Source organism: Macaca fascicularis, chromosome 14, assembly GCF_037993035.2.
Source record: "Macaca fascicularis isolate 582-1 chromosome 14, T2T-MFA8v1.1".
NCBI lineage: Eukaryota > Metazoa > Chordata > Mammalia > Primates > Cercopithecidae > Macaca > Macaca fascicularis.
This window is the reverse complement of record NC_088388.1, coordinates 13,098,134-13,112,851: the sequence shown is the minus strand read 5'-3', so window position 1 is coordinate 13,112,851 and position 14,718 is coordinate 13,098,134. Positions and strand designations below refer to the sequence as shown.

Here is a 14,718-nt window from a genome sequence, read left to right as displayed (position 1 = left end):
CAGCTCGACCTTGGGAGGCTGCTCGGAGGGACCCCAAAGGAGCGGGAAGCAGATGGAAGCCCAGAACCTAGGAGGAGCCCCAGATGGGCTGAGCTCAGACTGAGGAGCCCCAAGGCCACCACACACTCATTTCCATTTACTAGTTAATCTCTTTCCCCCACCCATTTATTCTACAGAATTACCGATATTCCCTATCTCCTCCCTTCCCCCCTGGAAACAGGAGATTGCAGCATAATTAGGAAGCCGCCTCTGCTCTAACCCTTTAAAAAAGGACCCTGAAGTGACCTGATGTTAACTAATCAGGTGTTTTTTGTTTTATTGTTTTGTTTTGTTTCTATTCTGTTTCCTTTCCCATCTACGAAACCCACTGCTCTGCTATTTCCCAGCGGGATTTGAGACCAAATAAGTCTATTTACAATGGTAACTGATGTCAATGTCTTAAGTTTCCAACCTCTCAAAATCAAGAGGTTGACCAAAAGGGGAGAAGTGTTAAGCTTAACCTAAAGCTCTCTCCTGACATATTTTAAGTTTGTCCTAAAGGTTTCTCCGTACATAGTGAACTGGAACCTACTCATACCAATCACAGAGTTTCAGCCAATCACAGGCAGCCAACTGTTCAAACCTTGTTCCAATAAGGCAAATGTCAATCTGTCATTATTAGGGAACCAAACTGGATCCCTTTGCCCTCAGAAAGCCAAACACCGAAGTACCAGGTTTTTGTAGACGGGAAGATTTGTTGCAAGTCAACTGGCGAGGAGACATGCTCAAATCTGTCTCCCCAAGCCAGGGGCTGTGGCAGGTGTTATAGGCAGAGGGTAATGAGCCGTGATCTGATTGAGTCTTGCAGTGAGCAGTGATCTGACTAGATCTTGCCATGGGATGATGCCATGCCTCAATCTGATTAGATCATGGATTATACCATGTATCTACTTCTTAATTCCGTTCCCGTTCTTTGGTCTAAGCATTTAGGTTGCGCCTGTGGTTGCATGCTTGGTTCTTCTGGGCACGCTCAGGTTACATAACTTGCAACCTGGGGTCCTGGCAACTGAAAAAACAACTCACCACTTTATTACACAAAGTTGAACCAGGTGGGGCTGGTTCTGTGCTTACATAACGGGTCCAACTCTTTCTGTACTTCGCTTCTGTATTCTGGACATCTCTTTCCTTTTTCTTTTCTTATTTTTAAATTTTAATGATTGTTATTTTTTAATAGAAATGGAGATTCACTATGTTGCCCAGGCTGGTCTGGAACTCTTGGGCTCAAGCAATCCTCCAGCCTCGGCCTCCCGAAGTACTGGGATTACAGGTATGAGCCGCCACGCCCAACCTACTTTCTGTTTTCTATCCATAAATGTTATCTGACCACATGGCAGCCTCAGAGTTACTCTGAACCTATTCTGGTTCTGGGGGCTGACTGATTCACAAATCATTATTTGCTCAATTAAACTCTGTCAAACTAAATTTGTCAAAACTCCTTCTTGTAACAGAAGGGGTCCATAAAGAAGGCAGTCTCAGCTGCTGCTGACCCTTCCGAGACACTAGTGACTCCTTTGGGGGTGCCATGTTGGTTTTGCAAACGTGTCACGTGGTACATAATGTCAGAGTGACTCCCATTGACAGCACCTGCCTGAAAGCTAGGTTGAAATTGTTTCTGAGGGGTAGGGAGGGCCAGGCCAGGTGACCTTAATTTTTTGTCATAAGCCTTTTTGTATTATGTGATTTTTTTTTTTTTTTTTTTTTTTTAAGACAGAGTTTTGCTCTGGTTTCCCAGGCTGGAGTGCAATGGTGCAATCTCTGCTCACTGCAACCTCTGCCTCCCAGGTTCAAGTGATTCTCCTGCCTCAGCCTCCCGAGTAGCTGGGATTACAGGCGCCTGCCACCACACCCAGCTAGTCTTTGTATTTTTAGTAGACTCAGGGTTTCACCATGTTGGCCAGGCTGATGAACTCCTGACCTCCGGTGATCCACCTGCCTCGGCCTCCCAAAGTGCCGGGATTACAGGCATGAGCCACCGCGCCCAGCTGCTATGTGATTTTTAACTCTGCATGTGTTTCATTTCTGAAGGAAAGTAATTAGGAAACGCTATTGATGGATTAGCTTGAGTTTATATCCAGCAATCTCTTCACTGATTGGTACCATGTTGGAAGGCAGAACATGGACATGATGGCTGGAACAAGTGTAGTCATCCTGAACCATGAGGCGACCATAGAAATAGAGGTCACACTAGTGGCACAACAAAATAGAAGAAACCTGAGCCCTGATTCCGTAATGGACCATGACACCGCAGGATGGCTGCCTCTACGTTCTGTGTGAGACAGAAATAAACCACCTTGTGTCACTGTTGTTTTGGGTTTTCTGTCACTCGTGCCCTTTAAGTCTTAGACTCTACTTCTAGAAAGCCCCTATACCGTAAGACTGGGTAAGTGCCCCCTTATGTGTTATTCAAACACCCCACCCTTCTTAGCATTTTCTACACTTTTCTGTAGTTGACCTTTCACTCCCCCTAGATAGTAACTTCTCTAAGGACAGGCAGAGACTCTATTTTACACATCATTTTATGCAGATGCTGGAAACTGCTAACGCTAAAAAAAAGAAGAAGAAGAGGAAGAAGAGGAAGAGGAGGAAGAGGAAGAGGAGAAGAAGAAGAAGAAGAAGAAGAAGAAGAAGAACAACAACAACAACAACAACAACAACTTGTGAATGAGACAGACACAATGATTCTACCAAGGATGTTGAGGGGAAACGACACACTGCTGCCTATGCTCTGTCTGCGTGTCCTGAGTCACTGCCACATTATCTTATGGGGGCAGAGGGTGCTGGCCCTCCTGAATAACCAAAGATAGAGAATTAGGACAAAGGAGGGAGGAAGAGAAAACTGCAGGAAATTCAGGTCATGGGAGGGACGTGGCATTGGGAAAAAGGATACTCTTTTTATCTGGTTCCTGCTATTTTCCACTTTGGACCTTTTGCAGCTTCCCTTGGCTCTAGCCCCATCCTCTCCAGTCCTGATCTCCTATCAGATACACCTATGTTCCCACATTCTGTACCTCAGTTACACCCAATTTCATTCATATCTGGAGCGGCCCTGATAAATGAAAAATTAAAAAAAGTTATAAACACAAACAACCCCAGTTAGAGAAGGCGGTGCCTTACTCTGTTTCTCACATTCACTTAATTCCTTTGTTCATTCCACATGCATTCACTGAATACCCACACTGCTAAGACCTGCGGATACACAGATGGACAGATACCCTCTCCAGCCTCAAGGAAGTCACGTTTTTGGTTGAGATTGGAGAGAAAACAAGGTATCTCTAGCCCAAGATGCCTCAGTCCTTCAAATGACCCTGATCAGGAACGAAAAAATATGACAGTACATTGCAGTATATATTTCATTGCCTCTCTACCCCCTTCTAAAAAGGGGAGTTTGGTTTTGCTTGTTTGCTTGCCTGTTTGCTCAGCTGCTCAGCCCTGGACCTTGTCATACTGGTTGAATGGACGGACAAGTGACATAAACAAGTAAGGAAGACAAGACAAGGAAGTTAAGAGTTCGAGGTAACGAGACATTTGAGAAGCTGAGGTATTGCGAGAGATTTGGGAACTGGGTTGGAAGAGCAGTTTTGTTGTTGTTTTGGGGTTTGTTTGTTTGTTTTTTGAGACGAGTCTCGCTGTCGCCCGGGCTGGAGTACAGTGGCACGATCTCGGCTCACTGCAACCTCCGCCTGCTGGGTTGAAGCGATTCTCCTGCCTCAGCCTCCCAAGTGCTGGGACTGCAGGCACCTGCCACCATACCTGGCTAATTTTTTGTATTTTTAGTAGACAGGGTGTCACCGTGTTAGCCAGGATGGTCTCGATCTCCTGACCTCGTGATCCGCCCGCTAGGATTACAGGTGTGAGCCACTGTGCTAGGATTACAGGTGTGAGCCACTGTGCCCGGCTGGAAGAGCAGTTTTTAAAGGAAGTTTTGATTTGTGGCATGTAGAATCTCTAATTTGGTCTTCAGAAGATCACCAGTGAAGAGTTACTTTATCTTTTTATTTCTAGAGTTGGGAGTCAGATCTGTCTGGCTGGTTTCTCTCTTCTACTTCCTCCTTGTGGCTCCCGTGCTGTGCTGAGCCGTTCAGCCTGCACAACTCAGACAATGGATTATGCCTCTGAGGTAGGACCTGGCAGCTGCCTACAAAATTATCCGTTCTCTGTTTTTCCTTAAAAACAGTACATTTCATTCAGGATTGCAATGTGCCCAGTCAGCTAAAAGACTGCATTTCCCAACTGCCTTTGCTGTTAGTTGTGACTAGGTGACTCTGATATAAGCAGGAGTGTTGAGGGGGATTTCCTGGAAGGCTGCTTTAAAGGAGCTGATTCAGCTGGGACGTGAGTCTTTTTGCCTTCCCCCGCCTTCTTCTAACTACTCACTAGATGTCAGATGTGCTGGCTGGAACTCCTGCAGCCATATTGGACTATGAGGTGACTTTGGAAATGGAAACGATTCAAACTCTGAACAGCCTATCTCCAGATTTATTTAAGGGGGAAAAAATAAGTTTTATCTTTTTAAAGTTGTGGTTATTTCAGGTTTTCTATAATATACACCTAAACTTAAACCTGATACTACTACACAGTTACAGTGTGTCTTAGTCTGCTCAGGCTGCCATAAAAATAAATAAATAAATAAATAAATAAACAAATAAATAAATAAAACACAGACTATTACAGGCTCACGCCTGTAATCCCAACACTTTGGGAGGCCAGGGCGAGTGGATTACCTGAGGTCAGGAGTTTGAGGCCAGCCTGGCTGACATGGTGAAACCCGCATCTCAACTAAAAATACAAAAAAGTACCTGGGCATGGTGGCGGGCACCTGTAATCCCAGCTACTCCAGAGGCTGAGGCATGAGAATTGCTTGAACTCGGGAGGCGGAGGTTGCAGTGAGCTGAGATCGAACCACTGCACTGCAACCTCAGCAACAGAGCAAGACTCCGTCTAAAAAATAAAAAAAAAAAAAAATGCACATATACATAATCTTGCATAAATGCAAATTGTGATTATAAACATGGTTAAGCATAGTTTGGGGATGTTTTATTTTCTTTTTCTTCTTTGGTTGTTTGGTTGGCTCTCCTGCTGATTGACAGCCTAGTACACGTCCTCCTGTATAATCTTATCCAATCTGTGTATGTTGGCCAAAAGAGGCTCAGGGCAGGAGTGGAGAGAACCAAAGGTGAGTGAGGCATGAGCACATTGGTGAAGGGTGTGGCCATTGTTGCTCTTCATAACCACAGCAGCAGTTCCTCTCCCTCTTCCAAACCACCATCCCCCTCCCGCCCTCATCCCTCCCGCCACCCAACCCCGCTTGCCATGGCGGTGGAATATACTTTGACCAATGGAATGTGAGCAGAGGTGGTGATGTGTGTCACTTCCAGGCGGAAGTCTTTAGGAACCAGAGTCCCATTTCTCACCCATCCCCTTCCCCTGCATCAGGACAGAGCGTCCTTCAGCCTGAGTCCCTGCGTGGCTGCGAGGAGCAGAGCTCTCTGCCAACCCAGGTCGGCTGTGAGTGAGAAATCAGTCTTAGTTGTGTTGATCCTCTGAGATCTGGAGGATGGAAACCGGCTTATCTTCATTGAAGCAGGAGGGTATAACAGGAACTGCTCATCATCTACTTCCTCCAGTAATCCAACTCCAACTATCACCCTAGTCTGTGGCCACCCAGCTAAAGACTACATTTCCCAGTCTCTCTTTCACCTACCAGTGCCCCTGTTAACTTCATTATGGCCAGTGACATATGAGCAGAAGTAATCTTTGCAACTTCTGGACTATGCCTTTCCTATAAGGAAAGGGGCGTATCCCACTTCCCTTTCTCTATTTCCCACTGGCTGGAATGCAGATGTAATGACGTGAGCTGAAGCAGCCATAATGGACCAAGAGACGAATACCACATGTTGAGGAAGGCAAGGCAACAAGAAGGAATTTGGGTTTCAACCACTGGAGAGCCACCTGGACTATTATATGAAAGATAAATAAAATTTTGTTTTGTTTTGTTTTGAGACACAGTCTTGCTCAGTCACCAGGCTGTAGTGCAGTGGCTCAATCTCGGCTCACTGCAGCCTCCACCTCCCAGGTTCAAGTGATTCTCCTGCCTCAGCCTCCCGAGTAGCTGGGACTACAGGTGCCCGCCACCTCGCCCAGCTAGTTTTTTTTTTTTTTTTTGTATTTTTTTTCAGTAGAGATGGGGTTTCACCATGTTAGCCAGGATGGTCTCGATCTCCTGACCTCGTGATCCGCCTGTCTCGGCCTCCCAAAGTGCTGCAATTACAGGCTTGAGCCACCGCGCCTGGCCTGATTTTTGTTTTTAGAGATGAAATTTTGCTATGTTGCCCATGCTGGTCTCAAACTCCTGGCATCAGGTGAGCCTCCTGCCTCAGCCTCCCCAGTAGCTAGGATTACAGGCGTGCCCCACTGCACCCAGTAGGAAAAGATATTTCTGGTGAGCTGTGGAGAAGCCAGCAACTGGAGGAAGAATGCATTCACCCCAGTGGCACCCATGGCATTTAAATCCCTGCCCCCCAACACAAATTTTTTTAAGAGCAAGATTCAGGGAGTGGTGTGATTATTATAAAGCTTTCGGCCAAGACCAGCAGGCTCCATCCCATTAGGTTGAGCCCCTAGGAACTCTGAACTTTGGCCGCCACTGCAGCTCCCTACACCTGGATCCGTATTGGTCTCTGGACAAGGACCTGCCCAGGAACGTTGCGAAGGTTCTCAAGTTTTTGGAAATGACATGGTATCAGCAGATAAGGCCACAGGGAGTCAAAGAAATCCCCCCAACCCCTGAGATCGGCTGGACATCAGAATGAAAGGGCAGCCTCTCTTCTGGGCAGCATCCCAGAACAGCCCTCGGACCAGCCAGAGGTCAAACAGCCTCTGCTCGATCCTCGTGCAGGCCTAGAGGCTCCCAAAGCAGCACATTCATTCCTTCCTCCCACTCCATAGAATCCTGTGAGATTTCCAGACTACCACGGTGTCAGAAAAACGAGGGGGAGGCAGGGCTCAGTGGCTTATGCCATAATCCCAGCACTTTGGGAGGCTAAGGTGGGTGGATCACTTGAAGTCAGGAGTTCAAGACCAGCCTGGCCAACATGGCGAAACCCTGTCTCTACTAAAAATACCAAAGTTAGCCAGGCATGCCAGCGAGCACTTGGAGTCCCAGCTACTCAGGGGGCTAAGGCAGGGGAATTGCTTGAACCCGAGAGGCGGAGGTTGCAGTGAGCCAAGATTGTGCCACTGCTCTCCAGCCTAGGCAACAGAGCGAGACTCCATCTCAAAAAAAAGAAAAAAAAGAAAAGAAAGAAAAGGAAAACTAGGGGGAATGGGGACTGAGTTTAGACACCATAGTGATCACCCTCTTAGCCACAGCTTCCTCTGCCACAGGGTGATATGGCAATGCCTTCTGTCACTGGGCAGGTCACAGAGTGCCACTCCAAGGGCCCAAGCCAGGGCAAGGACCATTCCTAGGGTATCCTGCCAGCTCCTCCCAAAGACACATGCTCAGAAATGAGACTCTGGCATCTACCTACCTAGGATCATAAGTTCTGCCCCTTTCTGTGGCCCAGAATTGGTAGCATAATCAGCCTCAGCTGTGTAAGGAAGTCATCACCCCTCTTTCCCCCAGAGAAGGCCTCCTCCTTCTTTCATTTTTGGGGGAATTTTTGGTTTTCTTTTCTTAGATATGGAGTCACACTCTGTCTTCCAGGCTGGAGTGCAATGGCGCGATCACAGCTCACTGCAGCCTCCAATTCCTGGACCCAAGTAATCCTCCCACCTCAGCCTCCCAAGTAGCTGGGACTATAGGTGTGTGCCACCACAACCAGCTTTTTCCTCTTCCTTTCTAACATGGCACTTACCTCTCTATTTACCTCCCCATTCTCATTTAACTTCATCTTCTAAACACTGGCTTGGGTGGGAGTTTTCTTCAGTACAGCCCTAGAATACCACGAAGCCATTAACTGTCACCTCCCACTCTCAAAGAACAGTCCTAGCCTGCAGTATTAAATATTCATTCATTCTTTCCTTCAGCCACGAGAACAGGAAGGAAATAAACATTTCAAAACATTACAGGCCTCTTCACCCCAGCAAGGTGCTTGTACATAGTTCAAACAACAAGCTTAAGTTGATAACAGAAGTTGTTATCAAATAAAAGTTAAATCTGCCTCCCTATAATTCCCAGGTTTTGTCCCTATGCTACTCTGAACATTTGCCATCAAATAAGTCTAGTCCCTTGTTTTTGCGAAAAGCTTTTAGATATTTGTGGTTGGTCCCCAAGCTCCACTGAAGTCTTGATTTTCCAGTCTAAGCAACCCCTCAAAATGTCTGTCTGGTCTCTGTCTTCCCCACCTCCTCCCTCCATCCCTTTCTCTCCAGTCTCTCTCTTTCCAGTGAAAGGGAGGGTTGGAGGCAGGAGGGCCTGACTTCCACTCACTGTCCAGTGCTTCCCCAGCCCATTTCTCCGGCTTCCCTCTCTGTTTGATGTTTCGTATTTCCTTCTTCTTCCCTTGGCTCTGGCACCCTTCTCATGTTTAAACCTCACTTTCCTCTCTTCTGCTGCCTTCTTTGCAGGCTCATACCTCATACCTCCACCCACCCAAAGCTCCTCATTGCCTACAGGAAACATTCCAAGTGCCTGACCATGGCACTCAAAGCCTACCGTGATGTGGTCCTTGCTCTCCTTCCCCATGTTAAGCCGTATATCATTAGCACTGTTCTTCAGATTTTCCTAGTCCTCATTCTAAAACCGTGTTGAATTATACTTCCATAGTCCCTTGAAATTCAGCGTTGCTTGGGGCGATGAAATGCAAATAGTAGTGACCCATTTCACTCCTGCAGGCACTCCTGGCATGGCGGGTGCATGAACTGGCATGTGCCTCTTGCCCTGCTGTAGCCACCAGTGACACCATAGATGGTGAAGTCTCCATCGGTCTGCATCCCTGAGTGAAGACGTCTCAAACCAGAGCCCTAGATGACCTGTAATGGACAAATAGGGAAAGCAAAAGAGAAACCTTGTTATTGTGAAATTGGGTGTTGCTTGTTACTGCAGCATATACTGCCCATGCTGACTAATACCATGCATCAGTTGGGCCCATGACCCTTGCCATCTAACCTTACCAGGTGACTTATAATCCCTTAGGTCTATTATCATGCCAGTGCTGCCCTCTTTGGTGTTCCCTCCTCCCCATGCCCACTTGGCTAAGTTCTCTCATCCACTGAGACTCGGCTCAGTTGCCACCTCCACTAGGGAGCCTTCCTAAATTTCCACCTAAGGCAGCATTGGGCATCCTCTTTGCAGGATGCCCGGGGCATGCCTCCATTGCAGTGCTGCCACATTGCCTTTCTAAATGTTTTGTTTCCTGGACTTCAGGGCCACTGCTAGCCCACTTAGAGCCTTTGTTAGATTCAGAAAAAGCTGGCCTCCTCCAGGTGGCTGCAGCTGCCCAGGTGCATGGCTCAGCAGTGAATCATGACTTGACTTCAGGCCTCCTTCCCCCATGGCCTGACACTTGTGTTCTGGGCACAATTTGTACACTGTCCTCCATGGCCCTGTCTGCAAGGCTATTCACAAATAGTGAGCAATTTATGAACTTGGCTTCGAGCACCCTCAAGTGTTCACTGAAAGAATCAATATTTCCTAATAGATGAGACCTGTCCTCAGTTATTCCCTCCTCCTCCCACCCATCCTCTCCTCCTTTTGTTCTGCCTCATTTCCTGATCTCCCAAGCCCAGTACTAATGAGCCGCAGAGTGGCCAAGAGCCTAGAATTTGTAGTCAGACAGACCTAGTTCAAATCTTGACTCTACCACTTACTTGCCATAAATCCTTGAGGAATTTACTTAGCTCCACTAAGCCTCAGTTTCCTCATCTGTAAATTGGAGACACTATCAGCCTCACAGGGCACCCATGAAGAACACGTGGGAAAAGGCATTCAACAGGTGTCTCCAGGGCTCCTCCGAGTCAGGCTTCACTGCTGGGAGACCAGAGTGACCATGGAAGGCTTCACTGAGGAAGGAACATTGAGATGGCGGCTGAATATTGAGGAGGAGCCAGCCAAAGAGCTGGGAGAAGAAACTTCTAGACAGGGGGAAGAGCAATAGCAAAGGCCCACTTTTCCATCTCCAGTCTTCCGTCCACGCCCGAACACACCATCGTCAACCAGGCCATTGAGGCCACAAGTTACACACCATGACCTCATCACGCACTTGATTTGTTGACTCGGAGCAAGTTACCAGCAATGAGTTATCAACCCCTTTCCCAGAACAGCAAGCCCTGGGGCTATGTGCAAACCGAGGCGGGAAAATAAGAGGTGTCAATAGAACTGAGTTTCCTCTGGGCCCAGGGCCACGTAGATAAGCTGGTTATCATCAGCAGCTCCAGCTCCAAGAGGCACAGTGGGTGCCACTGCCACCACCAGGAACTCTGGGGTTTGCTTGTCCTCCTGGGTGGAACCCCCAGCACACCCATAGGGCCAGGAGGAAAGTAAACGCTCTTGTCTAATCTCCCCCAGTGGGATCACAGGGGCCCCCTGAAGGTGGCTGCTCCTTTGGCAGGGTCTGGTTCTTGCATTCCTTCTTGGAAGATGGCCATGGGGCACCAGCACCTGACCAGGAGGACTGGTGGCTAGAATTCAACCTGAGATAAGTTGAGACCCAAGTAATTCCCCAGGCTTTCTCGGTGGGTTTTCCTTGATCCATTATTTGTCTCCATACAGCAAAGCCCCCAGAAAGCATGAGTTGTTCATCCCTCATCAGGGCCTTCAAAGTTCCGAGGTCTTTCCTGAGCATCAGAGAGGCAACAGGTCCTCGAATGCACCCTTGTCTGACCCTCCCAACTCAGGGGATTCTTATCCCCTAAAGATGAAATAGAACGTTGGGTTTCAGCTGTCAAAGTCTGACCAGAACATGTTCCTTGCTCTAATACAGGCCAATGCCACACCAACTTACGAGGGTCGGTGTGGTAGGAACAAGGAGGGGAAGCTGCGGGACTGCCAAGCTGGGCACAAGTCAAGCACTGACCGGCACCACTGCCTCCTGCTTCCTGGTGCCACTCCAGCCGGGGCTGCCCACACTGTGTCTGGCAGCTTCCAATACTGCTTTCCTGCTGCCATGAGACAGCAGGTCTGGCAACAGAAGTGGAGCCGGACTTAAGGAGAAAGAGGAAAGAACTTCAGCTCTGGCACCTGCAGACCCCTGAAAGTGGCCTACGGAAGCTGGCAGCAGGGACCGCAATTGGGCATTCTCTCACCTTTCCCTTCTCGGAGCTCCCCAAGCCTATGGCCAGTGGGAAGAGGATTACCTGAGAGCCAGAAGCCCTGGGTCCCAGCACTTCACTAACCTACCTTGCATCCATTTGGCAAATTATACACCCCAGCTCTCAGTTTCCCCATCTCCAGGATAACAGACTGGACTTGTCCAAGAATAGCAATCATTCCCGATCCAGTGCCGACGCTGGTTGCTAGAACACGTGGCTGAAGGGATCACATGTTGCTCAGGATTCTGGGGCCACATCCAGTGGTCGGAGGTGCTGTTGTTCGCGGGCAACATCTGTCTTGGACTCAGAATGGAACATGGTAGACCAGGTGCCACGTCACTGACATGCAGGAGCTAAAGGACCTTTGCACCCCTGCCCGATGGAACATTCTAACACTTGGATTCTGTGGGATGAGATCTGACAGCCACAGGCAGAAGTTACCAACTGGGAAGCTTGTGGATTCTTCAACGGAAACTGAGTCAGGCTGATGAATTACCTTTACTAAAGGAATGAATAACAAAAAAAAAGAAAAAGTTCTAAGTCCAAGACATGCCAAGAAAGGTTAGATAGATTAGATAATATTTTAAAAGCAGAGATGTTTTGGGTGACCTGCTATTTTGCTGTCCAGCTTGAGATGATGCCAATGGCCACAGAGTAATAAAAGGGCCACTGAATGTGGCCTCTTTCCCATGGCTCACGGGCAGCAAGCATCTCTACCACCTCCATGTCTGGAGCAGGAGTTCCAGCAGGAAGGACACAGCCTCCAGCACCATTTGACCAGAAGATCCAAATGGGACTGGACTGCTGGTAGGTACTACAGAAATCCTAGCTCTCTCCTCCTCGCAGCCGGCTGTTCTCTGTTTAAACTTGACTCACTGCATACGTCCCACTGCCAGAGGAGACCCTTTTCCAACATCTTGTTCTGCTCTGCAGACCCTCTGTTCACGCCCCGGGCTTCTCTCCATCCCAGTCTGTCTTGCATCTTGTGCAAGCTGCCCTCCTCTCTGTTATTTAGTTATGAATCCCTCCTCCCTTCCCTTCAACACACCCCCACTGCTTCAGTCTTTGGCTCCCTCCCTACCCAGGGCCCTGCCCCTTCCCTGCAGATGATACTAAAGCAGACAAAGCTGGGAGGGAGACCCCCATTTTGTTGTTTCTAAAGCTGTTCTCATCCTTTCCACTTTCAGGCCCCGATACGGCTCCTCAAAGTCTCAAGCTGATGGTCAGACAACCTCAAGAGGTAGTGGTGGGAGACAGCAGGACAAGGGCCGGAGCCGTGGGCAGGAGCAACTTGGCCAGTGTGGGGCCCACCCAAGTCGGCCTTGCTTGGAACCCTCGGGGTACCACTAAAGACAGAACCTTCAAAATGGAAATGTTTTCAACTTATTACAAAAAAGGGCCAAACATAAAAGTAAAAATGAAAAGTGTCATGGACCTCATACTCCATCATTCAGCATCAAGAATTACACACCGTTCTGCAAATCTTTGTTTTATATACACCCACCCCCTTTTTTTTTTTCTTTTGTCTCACTTCGTCGCCCAGGCTGGAGTGGACTGGTGCGATCCCGGCTCACTGCGGCCTCTGCCTCCCAGGTTCAAGCAATTCTCATGCCTCAGCCTCCTGAGTAGCTGGGATTACAGGCATGCACCAACATACCCAGATTATTTTTGTATTTTTAGTAGAGACAGAGTTTCGCCATGTTGGCCAGGCTGGTCTCAAACTCCTGGCCTCAAGCAATCCACCTGCCTCAGCCTCCCAAAGTGCTGGGAGTATAGGCATGAGCTACGGCACCTGGCAACACTCTTTTTTTTAAAATTTTATTCTTTATATATTTATATTTGCTATAATATTTTAAGGCATACAGCTTACCATTTCACTGTAAATATTTTGTTGTACATTTCTAGGAGACAAGGGTCATATATATAATATATATATACACACAGCTGTAATTAATATATATATTCAAATATATATATATATGTATAAAGGCAATGCTCTTTTATTCCAAACAAAATTACCAACTTTATTTTTTTAATTACCAACTTTAATATCACCTAATATCCAGTCCATGTTCAAATGTCTTTGATTCTCTCAAAAATGCCTTTTAACAGTTGATATATTCAGATCCAGGATCAAGATCTCGAGATCATCTGCATGTGTTGCCTTTGGTGGCTGTTTCTTAAGACTTTTAATAGGCCAGGTGCAGTGGCTCACACCTGCAATCCAAGCATTTTGGGAGGCCGAGGCAGGTGGAACACCTGAGGTCAGGAGTTCAAGACCAGCCTGGCCAACATGGTGAAACCCATCTCTACTGAAAATACAAAAATTAGCCAGGCCTGGTGACAGGTGCCTGTAATCCCAGCTACTCAGGAGGCTGAGGCAGGAGAATCGCTTCAACCCAGAAGGCAGAGATTGCAGTGACCCAAGATTGCACCATTGCACTCCAGCCTGGGCAACAAGAGCGAAACTCCATCTCAAAAAGTAATAATAATAAATACTTTTAATAGATAGCAGTCCCCCTTTATATGCCATTAATTTATTTATAAAGTAAGTGTATGGGGCCTGTTAGAATGGCCAAAATCCAGAACACTGACAAGACCAAATGCTGGTGAGGATATGGAGCAACAGAAACTCTCATTCGTTGCTGGTGGGAATGCAAAACGGCACAGCCACTTTAAAAGATAGCTTGGCAGTTTGTTACAAAATTAAACATACTCTTGCCATATTACCCATCAGTCACATTGTTTGGATTTACCCAAAGGAGCTGAAAATTTATATCCACATGAAAACCTGCATATGACTATTTATAGCCGCTTTATAATTGTCAAAGCTTGGAAGAAACTAAGATGCCCTTCAGTAAGTGAATAAGTAGATAAACTGTAGTCCATCCAGACAATGGATTATTATTAAGCACTAAAAAGAAATGAGCTATTGGCCGGGCACGGTGGCTCACACCTGTAATCCCAGCACTTTGGGAGGCTGAGTCAGGTGGATCCATTAAGCTCAGGAGTTTGAGACCAGCAGGGGCAACGTGGTGAAACCCCATCTCTACAAAAAATATATACATAGAAAAATTAGCCAGGAATGCTGGCGTGCACCTGTAGTCCCAGCTACTTGGGAGGCTGAGGTGGGAGGATGGCTTGAACCTGGGAGGCAGAGGATGCAGTGAACCAAGATGGTACCATTGCACTCCAGCCTGGGCAACAGAATGAGACCCTGTCTCAAAAAATAAAAATGAAAATAAAAATTTAAAAAAGAAAGAAATGAGCTATCAAGCCATGAAAAGGAGGAACCTTAAATGCATATAACTAAGTGAAAACAGCCAGTCTTAAAAATGTGTATGTGGATACATAATAGTTGTACACGTTTATGGGGTACATGGGATATTTTGATTTCAAGTATACAGTGTGTAATGATCAAATCTGGTA

General features: G+C 47.2%; 2 long non-coding RNA genes across 2 annotated transcripts; one reads left to right on the top strand and one right to left on the bottom strand.

The window, feature by feature from the left end:
• Nucleotides 1-170: 170 nt before the first annotated feature.
• On the top strand, nucleotides 171-2,682 carry LOC135967007 (uncharacterized). Its single transcript, XR_010580785.2, has 3 exons — nucleotides 171-303; nucleotides 1,214-1,306; nucleotides 2,564-2,682. It is a non-coding gene; the product is annotated as an uncharacterized lncRNA (long non-coding RNA).
• A 5,352-nt stretch (nucleotides 2,683-8,034) lies between these two features.
• On the bottom strand, nucleotides 8,035-11,584 carry LOC135967006 (uncharacterized). The gene is made up of 2 exons (XR_010580784.2): nucleotides 11,378-11,584; nucleotides 8,035-9,012 (listed from the first exon to the last, which is right to left on the bottom strand). It is a non-coding gene; the product is annotated as an uncharacterized lncRNA (long non-coding RNA).
• Between the last annotated feature and the right edge of the window lie 3,134 nt (nucleotides 11,585-14,718).